A 13,922-nucleotide genomic window follows, 5' to 3' on the forward strand; every position below is an offset into this window, starting at 1 on the left:
TTCCATTGTTCTCAGAATTCCGCTGACTTTTAAAAATACTTCGGAACTCTTCCATTGTTCTCCAAATTCCGCTGAAGTTTAAAAATGCTTCGGAACTCTTCCATTGTTCTCGGAATTCTGCTGACGTTTAAAAATGCTTCACAACTCTTGCATTGTTCCCGGAATTCCGCTGATTTTTAAAAATGCTTCGGAACTCTTTCATTGTTCTCAGAATTCGGGTGAAGTTTAAAAATGCTTCGGAACTCTTCTACTGTTCTCGGAATTCCGCTGAAGTTTAAAAATGCTTAAAATCTCTTCCATTGTTCTCGGAATTCTGCTGACATATAAAAATGCTTCGGAAATCTTGCATTGTTCTCGGCATTCCGCTGACATTTAAAAATGCTTCGGTACTCTTCCATTGTTCTCGGAATTCCGCTGACATATAAAAATGCTTCGGAAATCTTGAATTGCTCTCGGCATTCCGCTGACGTTTAAAAATGCTTCGGAACTCTTCCATTGATCTCGGAATTCTGCTGACGTTTAAAAATGCTTCAGAACTCTTCCATTGTTCTTGGAATTCTGCTGAAGTTTTAAATTGCTTCGGAACTCTTCCATTGTTCTCGGAATTCTGCTGACGTTTAAAAATGCTTCGGAGCTCTTCCATTGTTCTCGGAATTCCGCTGACATATAAAAATGCTTCGGAAATCTTGCATTGTTCTCGGCATTCCGCTGACGTTTAAAAATGCTTCGGAACTCTTCCATTGTTCTCAGAATTCCGCTGACGTTTAAAAATGCTTCGGAAATCTTCCATTGTTTTCAAAATTCCGCTGACGTTTAAAAATGCTTCAGAACTCTTCCATTGTTCTCGGAATTCCGCTGACGTTTAATAATGCTTCGCAACTCTTTCATTGTTCTCGGAATTCTGCTGACGTTTAAATATGCTTCGGAACTCTTCCATTGTTCTCGAAATTCCGTTGAAGTTTAAAAATGCTTCCAAACTCTTCCATTGTTCTCGGAATTCTGCTGAAGTTTAAAAATGCTTCGGAACTCTTCCATTGTTCTCAGAATTCCGCTGACGTTTAAAAATGCTTCGGTACTCTTCCATTGTTCTCGGAATTCCGCTGACATATAAAAATGTTTCGGAAATCTGGCATTGTTCTCGGCATTCCGCTGACGTTTAAAAATGCTTCGGAACTCTTCAATTGTTCTCGGAATTCTGCTGAACTGTTAAAATGCTTTGGAACTCTTCCATTGCTCTCGGAATTCGGGTGAAGTTTAAAAATGCTTCGGAACTCTTCTATTGTTCTCGGAATTCCGCTGAAGTTTAAAAATGCTTAAAATCTCTTCCATTGTTCTCGTTATTCTGCTCATGTTTAAAAATGCTTCGGAACTCTTCCATTGTTCTCATAATTCCGCTGAAGTTTAAAAATGCTTCGGAACTCTTCCATTGTTCTCGGAATTCCGATGACGTTTTAAAATGCTTCGGTACTCTTCCATTGTTCTCGGAATTCCGCTGATGTTTAAAAATGCTTCGGAACTCTTCCATTGTTCTCGGAATTCCGCTGAAGTTTAAAAATGCTTTGGAACTCTTCCATTGTTCTCGTAATTCTGCTGAAGTTTAAAAATGCTTCGGAACTCTTCCATTGTTCTCGGAATTCCGATGACGTTTTAAAATGCTTCAGTACTCTTCCATTGTTCTCGGAATTCCGCTGATGTTTAAAAATGCTTCGGAACTCTTCCATTGTTCTCGGAATTCCGCTGAAGTTTAAAAATGCTTAAAATCTCTTACATTGTTCTAGGAATTCCGCTGAAGTTTAAAAATGCTTCGGAACTCTTCCATTGTTCTCCAAATTCCGATGAAGTTTAAAAATGCTTCAGAACCCTTCCATTGTTCTCGGAATTCTGCTGAAGTTTAAAAATGCTTCGGAACTCTTCCATTGTTCTCAGAATTCCGCTGACGTTTAAAAATGCTTCGGAAATCTTCCATTGTTTTCAAAATTCCGCTGACGCTTAAAAATGCTTCAGAACTCTTCCATTGTCCTCGGAATTCCGCTGACGTTTAAAAATGCTTCGGAACTCTTCCATTGTTCTCGGAATTCTGCTGACGTTTAAAAATACTTCGGAACTCTTCCATTGTTCTCGGAATTCTGCTGACGTTTAAAAATGCTTCGGAACTCTTCCATTGTTCTCGGAATTCTGCTGACATTTAAAAATGCTTCGGTACTCTTCCATTGTTCTCGGAATTCCGCTGACATATAAAAATGCTTCAGAAATCTTGCATTGTTCTCGGCATTCCGCTGACGTTTAAAAATGCTTCGGAACTCTTCCATTGTTCTCGGAATTCCGCTGACGTTTAATAATGCTTCGCAACTCTTTCATTGTTCTCGGAATTCCGCTGACGTTTAAAAATGCTTCGGAACCCTTCCATTGTTCTCGAAATTCCGTTGAAGTTTAAAAATGCTTCGAAACGCTTCCATTGTTCTAGGAATTCTGCTGAAGTTTAAAAATGCTTCGGAACTCTTCCATTGTTCTCAGAATTCCGCTGACGTTTAAAAATGCTTCGGAAATCTTGCATTGTTCTCGGCATTCCGCTGACGTTTAAAAATGCTTCGGAACTCTTCAATTGTTCTCGGAATTCTGCTGAACTTTTAAAATGCTTTGGAACTCTTCCATTGCTCTCGGAATTCGGGTGAAGTTTAAAAATGCTTCGGAACTCTTCTATTGTTCTCGGAATTCCGCTGAAGTTTAAAAATGCTTAAAATCTCTTAAATTGTTCTCGTAATTCTGCTCATGATTAAAAATGCTTCGGAACTCTTCCATTGTTCTCGTAATTCCGCTGAAGTTTAAAAATGCTTCGGAACTCTTCCATTGTTCTCGGAATTCCGATGACAATTAAAAATGCTTCGGTACTCTTCCATTGTTCTCGGAATTCCGCTGACGTTTAAAAATGCTTCGGAACTCTTCCATTGTTCTCAGAATTCCGCTGACGTTTATAAATGCTTCGGAAATCTTCCATTGTTTTCAAAATTCCGCTGACGCTTAAAAATGCTTCAGAACTCTTCCATTGTTCTCGGAATTCCGCAGACGTTTAATAATGCTTCGCAACTCTTTCATTGTTCTCGGAATTCCACTGACGTTTAAAAATGCTTCGAAACTCTTCCATTGTTCTCGGAATTCTGCTGAAGTTTAAAGATGCTTCAGAAATCTTCCATTGTTCTCGGAATTCCGCTGACGTTTAATAATGCTTCGCAACTCTTTCATTGTTCTCTGAATTCCGCTGACATTTAAAAATGCTTCGGAACTCTTCCATTGTTCTCGGAATTCTGCTGAAGTTTAAAAATGCTTCGTAACTCTTCCATTGTTCTCGGAAATCCGCTGACATATAAAAATGCTTCGGAAATCTGGCATTGTTCTCGGCATTCCGCTGACGTTTAAAAATGCTTCGGAACTCTTCAATTGTTCTCGGAATTCTGCTGAACTGTTAAAATGCTTTGGAACTCTTCCATTGCTCTCGGAATTCGGGTGAAGTTTAAAAATGCTTCGGAACTCTTCTATTGTTCTCGGAATTCCGCTGAAGTTTAAAAATGCTTAAAATCTCTTCCATTGTTCTCGTTATTCTGCTCATGTTTAAAAATGCTTCGGAACTCTTCCATTGTTCTCGTAATTCCGCTGAAGTTTAAAAATGCTTCGGAACTCTTCCATTGTTCTCGGAATTCCGATGACGTTTTAAAATGCTTCGGTACTCTTCCATTGTTCTCGGAATTCCGCTGATGTTTAAAAATGCTTCGGAACTCTTCCATTGTTCTCGGAATTCCGCTGAAGTTTAAAAATGCTTCGGACCTCTTCCATTGTTTTAGGAATTCTGCTGAAGTCTAAAAATTCATCTGAACTCTTCCATTATTCTCGGAATTCGTGTGAATTTTAAAAATGCTTCGGAACTCTTCCATTGTCCTCAGAATTCCGCTGACGTTTAAAAATGCTTCGGAACTCTTCCATTGTTCTCGGAATTCCGCTGATGTTTAAAAATGCTTCACAACTCTTCCATTGTTCTCGGAATTCCGCTGACTTTTAAAAATGCTTCGGAACACTTCCATTGTTTTCCAAATTCCGCTGAAGTTTAAAAATGCTTCGGAACCCTTCCATTGTTCTCGGAATTCTGCTGAAGTTTAAAAATGCTTAGGAACTCTTCCATTGTTCTCAGAATTCCGCTGACGTTTAAAAATGCTTCAGAACTCTTCCATTGTTCTCGGAATTCCGCTGACGTTTAATAATGCTTCGCAACTCTTTCATTGTTCTCGGAATTCCGCTGACGTTTAAAAATGCTTCGGAACTCTTCCATTTTTCTCGGAATTCCGTTGAAGTTTAAAAATGCTTCGAAACTCTTCCATTGTTCTGGGAATTCTGCTGAAGTTTAAAAATGCTTCAGAACTCTTCCATTGTTCTCGGAATTCCGCTGACGTTTAATAATGCTTCGCAACTCTTTCATTGTACTCGGAATTCCGCTGACGTTTAAAAATGCTTCGGAACTCTTTCATTGTTCTCGGAATTCCGTTGAAGTTTAAAAATGCTTCGGAACTCTTCCATTGTTCTCGGAATTCTGCTGAAGTTTAAAAATGCTTCGGAACTCTTCCATTGTTCTCGGAATTCCGCTGACATATAAAAATGCTTCGGAAATCTTGCATTGTTCTCGGCATTCCGCTGACGTTTAAAAATGCTTCGGAACTCTTCAATTGTTCTCGGAATTCTGCTGAACTTTTAAAATGCTTTGGAACTCTTCCATTGCTCTCGGAATTCGGGTGAAGTTTAAAAATGCTTCGGAACTCTTCTATTGTTCTCGGAATTCCGCTGAAGTTTAAAAATGCTTAAAATCTCTTCCATTGTTCTCGTTATTCTGCTCATGTTTAAAAATGCTTCGGAACTCTTCCATTGTTCTCATAATTCCGCTGAAGTTTAAAAATGCTTCGGAACTCTTCCATTGTTCTCGGAATTCCGATGACGTTTTAAAATGCTTCGGTACTCTTCCATTGTTCTCGGAATTCCGCTGATGTTTAAAAATGCTTCGGAACTCTTCCATTGTTCTCGGAATTCCGCTGAAGTTTAAAAATGCTTTGGAACTCTTCCATTGTTCTCGTAATTCTGCTGAAGTTTAAAAATGCTTCGGAACTCTTCCATTGTTCTCGGAATTCCGATGACGTTTTAAAATGCTTCAGTACTCTTCCATTGTTCTCGGAATTCCGCTGATGTTTAAAAATGCTTCGGAACTCTTCCATTGTTCTCGGAATTCCGCTGAAGTTTAAAAATGCTTAAAATCTCTTACATTGTTCTAGGAATTCCGCTGAAGTTTAAAAATGCTTCGGAACTCTTCCATTGTTCTCCAAATTCCGATGAAGTTTAAAAATGCTTCAGAACCCTTCCATTGTTCTCGGAATTCTGCTGAAGTTTAAAAATGCTTCGGAACTCTTCCATTGTTTTCAAAATTCCGCTGACGCTTAAAAATGCTTCAGAACTCTTCCATTGTCCTCGGAATTCCGCTGACGTTTAAAAATGCTTCGGAACTCTTCCATTGTTCTCGGAATTCTGCTGACGTTTAAAAATACTTCGGAACTCTTCCATTGTTCTCGGAATTCTGCTGACGTTTAAAAATGCTTCGGAACTCTTCCATTGTTCTCGGAATTCTGCTGACATTTAAAAATGCTTCGGTACTCTTCCATTGTTCTCGGAATTCCGCTGACATATAAAAATGCTTCAGAAATCTTGCATTGTTCTCGGCATTCCGCTGACGTTTAAAAATGCTTCGGAACTCTTCCATTGTTCTCGGAATTCCGCTGACGTTTAATAATGCTTCGCAACTCTTTCATTGTTCTCGGAATTCCGCTGACGTTTAAAAATGCTTCGGAACCCTTCCATTGTTCTCGAAATTCCGTTGAAGTTTAAAAATGCTTCGAAACGCTTCCATTGTTCTAGGAATTCTGCTGAAGTTTAAAAATGCTTCGGAACTCTTCCATTGTTCTCAGAATTCCGCTGACGTTTAAAAATGCTTCGGAAATCTTGCATTGTTCTCGGCATTCCGCTGACGTTTAAAAATGCTTCGGAACTCTTCAATTGTTCTCGGAATTCTGCTGAACTTTTAAAATGCTTTGGAACTCTTCCATTGCTCTCGGAATTCGGGTGAAGTTTAAAAATGCTTCGGAACTCTTCTATTGTTCTCGGAATTCCGCTGAAGTTTAAAAATGCTTAAAATCTCTTAAATTGTTCTCGTAATTCTGCTCATGATTAAAAATGCTTCGGAACTCTTCCATTGTTCTCGTAATTCCGCTGAAGTTTAAAAATGCTTCGGAACTCTTCCATTGTTCTCGGAATTCCGATGACAATTAAAAATGCTTCGGTACTCTTCCATTGTTCTCGGAATTCCGCTGACGTTTAAAAATGCTTCGGAACTCTTCCATTGTTCTCAGAATTCCGCTGACGTTTATAAATGCTTCGGAAATCTTCCATTGTTTTCAAAATTCCGCTGACGCTTAAAAATGCTTCAGAACTCTTCCATTGTTCTCGGAATTCCGCAGACGTTTAATAATGCTTCGCAACTCTTTCATTGTTCTCGGAATTCCACTGACGTTTAAAAATGCTTCGAAACTCTTCCATTGTTCTCGGAATTCTGCTGAAGTTTAAAGATGCTTCAGAAATCTTCCATTGTTCTCGGAATTCCGCTGACGTTTAATAATGCTTCGCAACTCTTTCATTGTTCTCTGAATTCCGCTGACATTTAAAAATGCTTCGGAACTCTTCCATTGTTCTCGGAATTCTGCTGAAGTTTAAAAATGCTTCGTAACTCTTCCATTGTTCTCGGAAATCCGCTGACATATAAAAATGCTTCGGAAATCTGGCATTGTTCTCGGCATTCCGCTGACGTTTAAAAATGCTTCGGAACTCTTCAATTGTTCTCGGAATTCTGCTGAACTGTTAAAATGCTTTGGAACTCTTCCATTGCTCTCGGAATTCGGGTGAAGTTTAAAAATGCTTCGGAACTCTTCTATTGTTCTCGGAATTCCGCTGAAGTTTAAAAATGCTTAAAATCTCTTCCATTGTTCTCGTTATTCTGCTCATGTTTAAAAATGCTTCGGAACTCTTCCATTGTTCTCGTAATTCCGCTGAAGTTTAAAAATGCTTCGGAACTCTTCCATTGTTCTCGGAATTCCGATGACGTTTTAAAATGCTTCGGTACTCTTCCATTGTTCTCGGAATTCCGCTGATGTTTAAAAATGCTTCGGAACTCTTCCATTGTTCTCGGAATTCCGCTGAAGTTTAAAAATGCTTCGGACCTCTTCCATTGTTTTAGGAATTCTGCTGAAGTCTAAAAATTCATCTGAACTCTTCCATTATTCTCGGAATTCGTGTGAATTTTAAAAATGCTTCGGAACTCTTCCATTGTCCTCAGAATTCCGCTGACGTTTAAAAATGCTTCGGAACTCTTCCATTGTTCTCGGAATTCCGCTGATGTTTAAAAATGCTTCACAACTCTTCCATTGTTCTCGGAATTCCGCTGACTTTTAAAAATGCTTCGGAACACTTCCATTGTTTTCCAAATTCCGCTGAAGTTTAAAAATGCTTCGGAACCCTTCCATTGTTCTCGGAATTCTGCTGAAGTTTAAAAATGCTTAGGAACTCTTCCATTGTTCTCAGAATTCCGCTGACGTTTAAAAATGCTTCAGAACTCTTCCATTGTTCTCGGAATTCCGCTGACGTTTAATAATGCTTCGCAACTCTTTCATTGTTCTCGGAATTCCGCTGACGTTTAAAAATGCTTCGGAACTCTTCCATTTTTCTCGGAATTCCGTTGAAGTTTAAAAATGCTTCGAAACTCTTCCATTGTTCTGGGAATTCTGCTGAAGTTTAAAAATGCTTCAGAACTCTTCCATTGTTCTCGGAATTCCGCTGACGTTTAATAATGCTTCGCAACTCTTTCATTGTACTCGGAATTCCGCTGACGTTTAAAAATGCTTCGGAACTCTTTCATTGTTCTCGGAATTCCGTTGAAGTTTAAAAATGCTTCGGAACTCTTCCATTGTTCTCGGAATTCTGCTGAAGTTTAAAAATGCTTCGGAACTCTTCCATTGTTCTCGGAATTCCGCTGACATATAAAAATGCTTCGGAAATCTTGCATTGTTCTCGGCATTCCGCTGACGTTTAAAAATGCTTCGGAACTCTTCAATTGTTCTCGGAATTCTGCTGAACTTTTAAAATGCTTTGGAACTCTTCCATTGCTCTCGGAATTCTGCTGAAGTTTAAAAATGCTTCAGTACTCTTACATTCTTCTCGGAATTCTGCTGACGTTTAAAAATGCTTCGGAACTCTTCCATTGTTCTCGGAATTCCGCTGACGTTTAAAAATGCTTCAGAACTCTTCCATTGTTCTCGGAATTCCGCTGACTTTTAAAAATACTTCGGAACTCTTCCATTGTTCTCCAAATTCCGATGAAGTTTAAAAATGCTTCAGAACCCTTCCATTGTTCTCGGAATTCTGCTGAAGTTTAAAAATGCTTCGGAACTCTTCCATTGTTCTCAGAATTCCGCTGACGTTTAAAAATGCTTCGGAAATCTTCCATTGTTTTCAAAATTCCGCTGACGCTTAAAAATGCTTCAGAACTCTTCCATTGTCCTCGGAATTCCGCTTACGTTTAAAAATGCTTCGGAACTCTTCCATTGTTCTCGGAATTCTGCTGACGTTTAAAAATACTTCGGAACTCTTCCATTGTTCTCGGAATTCTGCTGACGTTTAAAAATGCTTCGGAACTCTTCCATTGTTCTCGGAATTCTGCTGACATTTAAAAATGCTTCGGTACTCTTCCATTGTTCTCGGAATTCCGCTGACATATAAAAATGCTTCAGAAATCTTGCATTGTTCTCGGCATTCCGCTGACGTTTAAAAATGCTTCGGAACTCTTCCATTGTTCTCGGAATTCCGCTGACGTTTAATAATGCTTCGCAACTCTTTCATTGTTCTCGGAATTCCGCTGACGTTTAAAAATGCTTCGGAACTCTTCCATTGTTCTCGAAATTCCGTTGAAGTTTAAAAATGCTTCGAAACGCTTCCATTGTTCTCGGAATTCTGCTGAAGTTTAAAAATGCTTCGGAACTCTTCCATTGTTCTCAGAATTCCGCTGACGTTTAAAAATGCTTCGGAAATCTTGCATTGTTCTCGGCATTCCGCTGACGTTTAAAAATGCTTCGGAACTCTTCAATTGTTCTCGGAATTCTGCTGAACTTTTAAAATGCTTTGGAACTCTTCCATTGCTCTCGGAATTCGGGTGAAGTTTAAAAATGCTTCGGAACTCTTATATTGTTCTCGGAATTCCGCTGAAGTTTAAAAATGCTTCAGAACTCTTCCATTGTTCTCGGAATTCCGCTGTAGTTTAAAAATGCTTCGGAACTCTTCCATTGTTCTAGGAATTCTGCTGAAGTCTAAAAATTCATCTGAACTCTTCCATTATTCTCGGAATTCGTGTGAATTTTAACAATGCTTCGGAACTCTTCTATTGTTCTCGGTATTCCGCTGAAGTTTAAAAATGCTTAAAATCTCTTACATTGTTCTAGGAATTCCGCTGAAGTTTAAAAATGCTTCGGAACTCTTCCATTGTTCTCGGAATTCTGCTGAAGTTTATAAATGCTTCAGAACTCTTCCATTGTTCTCAGAATTCCGCTGACGTTTAAAAATGCTTCGGAAATCTTCCATTGTTTTCAAAATTCCGCTGACGTTTAAAAATGCTTCAGAACTATTCCATTGTTCTCGGAATTCCGCTGACGTTTAAAAATGCTTCACAACTCTTCCATTGTTCTCGGAATTCCGCTGACTTTTAAAAATGCTTCGGAACTCTTCCATTGTTCTCCAAATTCCGCTGAAGTTTAAAAATGCTTCGGAACCCTTCCATTGTTCTCGGAATTCTGCTGAAGTTTAAAAATGCTTCGGAACTCTTCCATTGTTCTCAGAATTCCGCTGACGTTTATAAATGCTTCGGAAATCTTCCATTGTTTTCAAAATTCCGCTGACGCTTAAAAATGCTTCAGAACTCTTCCATTGTTCTCGGAATTCCGCTGACGTTTAATAATGCTTCGCAACTCTTTCATTGTTCTCGGAATTCCACTGACGTTTAAAAATGCTTCGGCACCCATCCATTGTTCTCGGAATTCCGTTGAAGTTTAAAAATGCTTCGAAACTCTTCCATTGTTCTCGGAATTCTGCTGAAGTTTAAAGATGCTTCAGAAATCTTCCATTGTTCTCGGAATTCCGCTGACGTTTAATAATGCTTCGCAACTCTTTCATTGTTCTCGGAATTCCGCTGACATTTAAAAATGCTTCGGAACTCTTCCATTGTTCTCGGAATTCTGCTGAAGTTTAAAAATGCTTCGTAACTCTTCCATTGTTCTCAGAATTCCGCTGACGTTTAAAAATGCTTCGGAAATCTTCCATTGTTTTCAATATTCCGCTGACGTTTAAAAATGCTTCAGAACTCTTCCATTGTTCTCGGAATTCCGCTGACGTTTAAAAATGCTTTGGAACTCTTCCATTGTTCTCGGAATTCCGCTGAAGTTTAAAAATGCTTCGGAACTCTTCCATTGTTCTCAGAATTCCGCTGACTTTTAAAAATACTTCGGAACTCTTCCGTTGTTCTCCAAATTCCGCTGAAGTTTAAAAATGCTTCGGAACTCTTCCATTGTTCTCGGAATTCTGCTGACGTTTAAAAATGCTTCACAACTCTTGCATTGTTCCCGGAATTCCGCTGATTTTTAAAAATGCTTCGGAACTCTTTCATTGTTCTCAGAATTCGGGTGAAGTTTAAAAATGCTTCGGAACTCTTCTACTGTTCTCGGAATTCCGCTGAAGTTTAAAAATGCTTAAAATCTCTTCCATTGTTCTCGGAATTCTGCTGACATATAAAAATGCTTCGGAAATCTTGCATTGTTCTCGGCATTCCGCTGACATTTAAAAATGCTTCGGTACTCTTCCATTGTTCTCGGAATTCCGCTGACATATAAAAATGCTTCGGAAATCTTGAATTGCTCTCGGCATTCCGCTGACGTTTAAAAATGCTTCGGAACTCTTCCATTGATCTCGGAATTCTGCTGACGTTTAAAAATGCTTCAGAACTCTTCCATTGTTCTTGGAATTCTGCTGAAGTTTTAAATTGCTTCGGAACTCTTCCATTGTTCTCGGAATTCTGCTGACGTTTAAAAATGCTTCGGAGCTCTTCCATTGTTCTCGGAATTCCGCTGACATATAAAAATGCTTCGGAAATCTTCCATTGTTCTCGGAATTCCGATGACGTTTTAAAATGCTTCGGAAATCTTCCATTGTTTTCAAAATTCCGCTGACGTTTAAAAATGCTTCAGAACTCTTCCATTGTTCTCGGAATTCCGCTGACGTTTAATAATGCTTCGCAACTCTTTCATTGTTCTCGGAATTCTGCTGACGTTTAAATATGCTTCGGAACTCTTCCATTGTTCTCGAAATTCCGTTGAAGTTTAAAAATGCTTCCAAACTCTTCCATTGTTCTCGGAATTCTGCTGAAGTTTAAAAATGCTTCGGAACTCTTCCATTGTTCTCAGAATTCCGCTGACGTTTAAAAATGCTTCGGTACTCTTCCATTGTTCTCGGAATTCCGCTGACATATAAAAATGCTTCGGAAATCTGGCATTGTTCTCGGCATTCCGCTGACGTTTAAAAATGCTTCGGAACTCTTCAATTGTTCTCGGAATTCTGCTGAACTGTTAAAATGCTTTGGAACTCTTCCATTGCTCTCGGAATTCGGGTGAAGTTTAAAAATGCTTCGGAACTCTTCTATTGTTCTCGGAATTCCGCTGAAGTTTAAAAATGCTTAAAATCTCTTCCATTGTTCTCGTTATTCTGCTCATGTTTAAAAATGCTTCGGAACTCTTCCATTGTTCTCATAATTCCGCTGAAGTTTAAAAATGCTTCGGAACTCTTCCATTGTTCTCGGAATTCCGATGACGTTTTAAAATGCTTCGGTACTCTTCCATTGTTCTCGGAATTCCGCTGATGTTTAAAAATGCTTCGGAACTCTTCCATTGTTCTCGGAATTCCGCTGAAGTTTAAAAATGCTTTGGAACTCTTCCATTGTTCTCGTAATTCTGCTGAAGTTTAAAAATGCTTCGGAACTCTTCCATTGTTCTCGGAATTCCGATGACGTTTTAAAATGCTTCAGTACTCTTCCATTGTTCTCGGAATTCCGCTGATGTTTAAAAATGCTTCGGAACTCTTCCATTATTCTCGGAATTCCGCTGAAGTTTAAAAATGCTTAAAATCTCTTACATTGTTCTAGGAATTCCGCTGAAGTTTAAAAATGCTTCGGAACTCTTCCATTGTTCTCGGAATTCTGCTGAAGTTTATAAATGCTTCAGAACTCTTCCATTGTTCTCAGAATTCCGCTGACGTTTAAAAATGCTTCGGAAATCTTCCATTGTTTTCAAAATTCCGCTGACGTTTAAAAATGCTTCAGAACTATTCCATTGTTCTCGGAATTCCGCTGACGTTTAAAAATGCTTCACAACTCTTCCATTGTTCTCGGATTTCCGCTGACTTTTAAAAATGCTTCGGAACTCTTCCATTGTTCTCCAAATTCCGCTGAAGTTTAAAAATGCTTCGGAACCCTTCCATTTTTCTCGGAATTCTGCTGAAGTTTAAAAATGCTTCGGAACTCTTCCATTGTTCTCAGAATTCCGCTGACGTTTATAAATGCTTCGGAAATCTTCCATTGTTTTCAAAATTCCGCTGACGCTTAAAAATGCTTCAGAACTCTTCCATTGTTCTCGGAATTCCACTGACGTTTAATAATGCTTCGCAACTCTTTCATTGTTCTCGGAATTCCACTGACGTTTAAAAATGCTTCGGCACTCATCCATTGTTCTCGGAATTCCGTTGAAGTTTAAAAATGCTTCGAAACTCTTCCATTGTTCTCGGAATTCTGCTGAAGTTTAAAGATGCTTCAGAAATCTTCCATTGTTCTCGGAATTCCGCTGACGTTTAATAATGCTTCGCAACTCTTTCATTGTTCTCGGAATTCCGCTGACATTTAAAAATGCTTCGGAACTCTTCCATTGATCTCGGAATTCTGCTGAAGTTTAAAAATGCTTCGTAACTCTTCCATTGTTCTCAGAATTCCGCTGACGTTTAAAAATGCTTCGGAAATCTTCCATTGTTTTCAATATTCCGCTGACGTTTAAAAATGCTTCAGAACTCTTCCATTGTTCTCGGAATTCCGCTGACGTTTAAAAATGCTTTGGAACTCTTCCATTGTTCTCAGAATTCCGCTGAAGTTTAAAAATGCTTCGGAACTCTTCCATTGTTCTCAGAATTCCGCTGACTTTTAAAAATACTTCGGAACTCTTCCATTGTTCTCCAAATTCCGCTGAAGTTTAAAAATGCTTCGGAACTCTTCCATTGTTCTCGGAATTCCGCTGACTTTTAAAAATGCTTCACAACTCTTCCATTGTTCCCGGAATTCCGCTGACTTTTAAAAATGCTTCGGAACTCTTTCATTGTTCTCAGAATTCGGGTGAAGTTTAAAAATGCTTCGGAACTCTTCTACTGTTCTCGGAATTCCGCCGAAGTTTAAAAATGCTTAAAATCTCTTCCATTGTTCTCGGAATTCTGCTGACATATAAAAATGCTTCGGAAATCTTGCATTGTTCTCGGCATTCCGCTGACATTTAAAAATGCTTCGGTACTCTTCCATTGTTCTCGGAATTCCGCTGACATATAAAAATGCTTTGGAAATCTTGCATTGCTCTCGGCATTCCGCTGACGTTTAAAAATGCTTCGGAACTCTTCCATTGATCTCGGAATTCTGCTGACGTTTAAAAATGCTTCAGAACTCTTCCATTGTTCTTGGAAATCTGCTGAAGTTTTAAAATGCTTCGGAACTCTTCCAT

This window comes from Phyllobates terribilis, unplaced genomic scaffold, assembly GCF_046119375.1.
Source record: "Phyllobates terribilis strain yellow unplaced genomic scaffold, ASM4611937v1 Scaffold_28__1_contigs__length_16237799, whole genome shotgun sequence".
Classification (NCBI taxonomy): Eukaryota; Metazoa; Chordata; class Amphibia; order Anura; family Dendrobatidae; genus Phyllobates; species Phyllobates terribilis.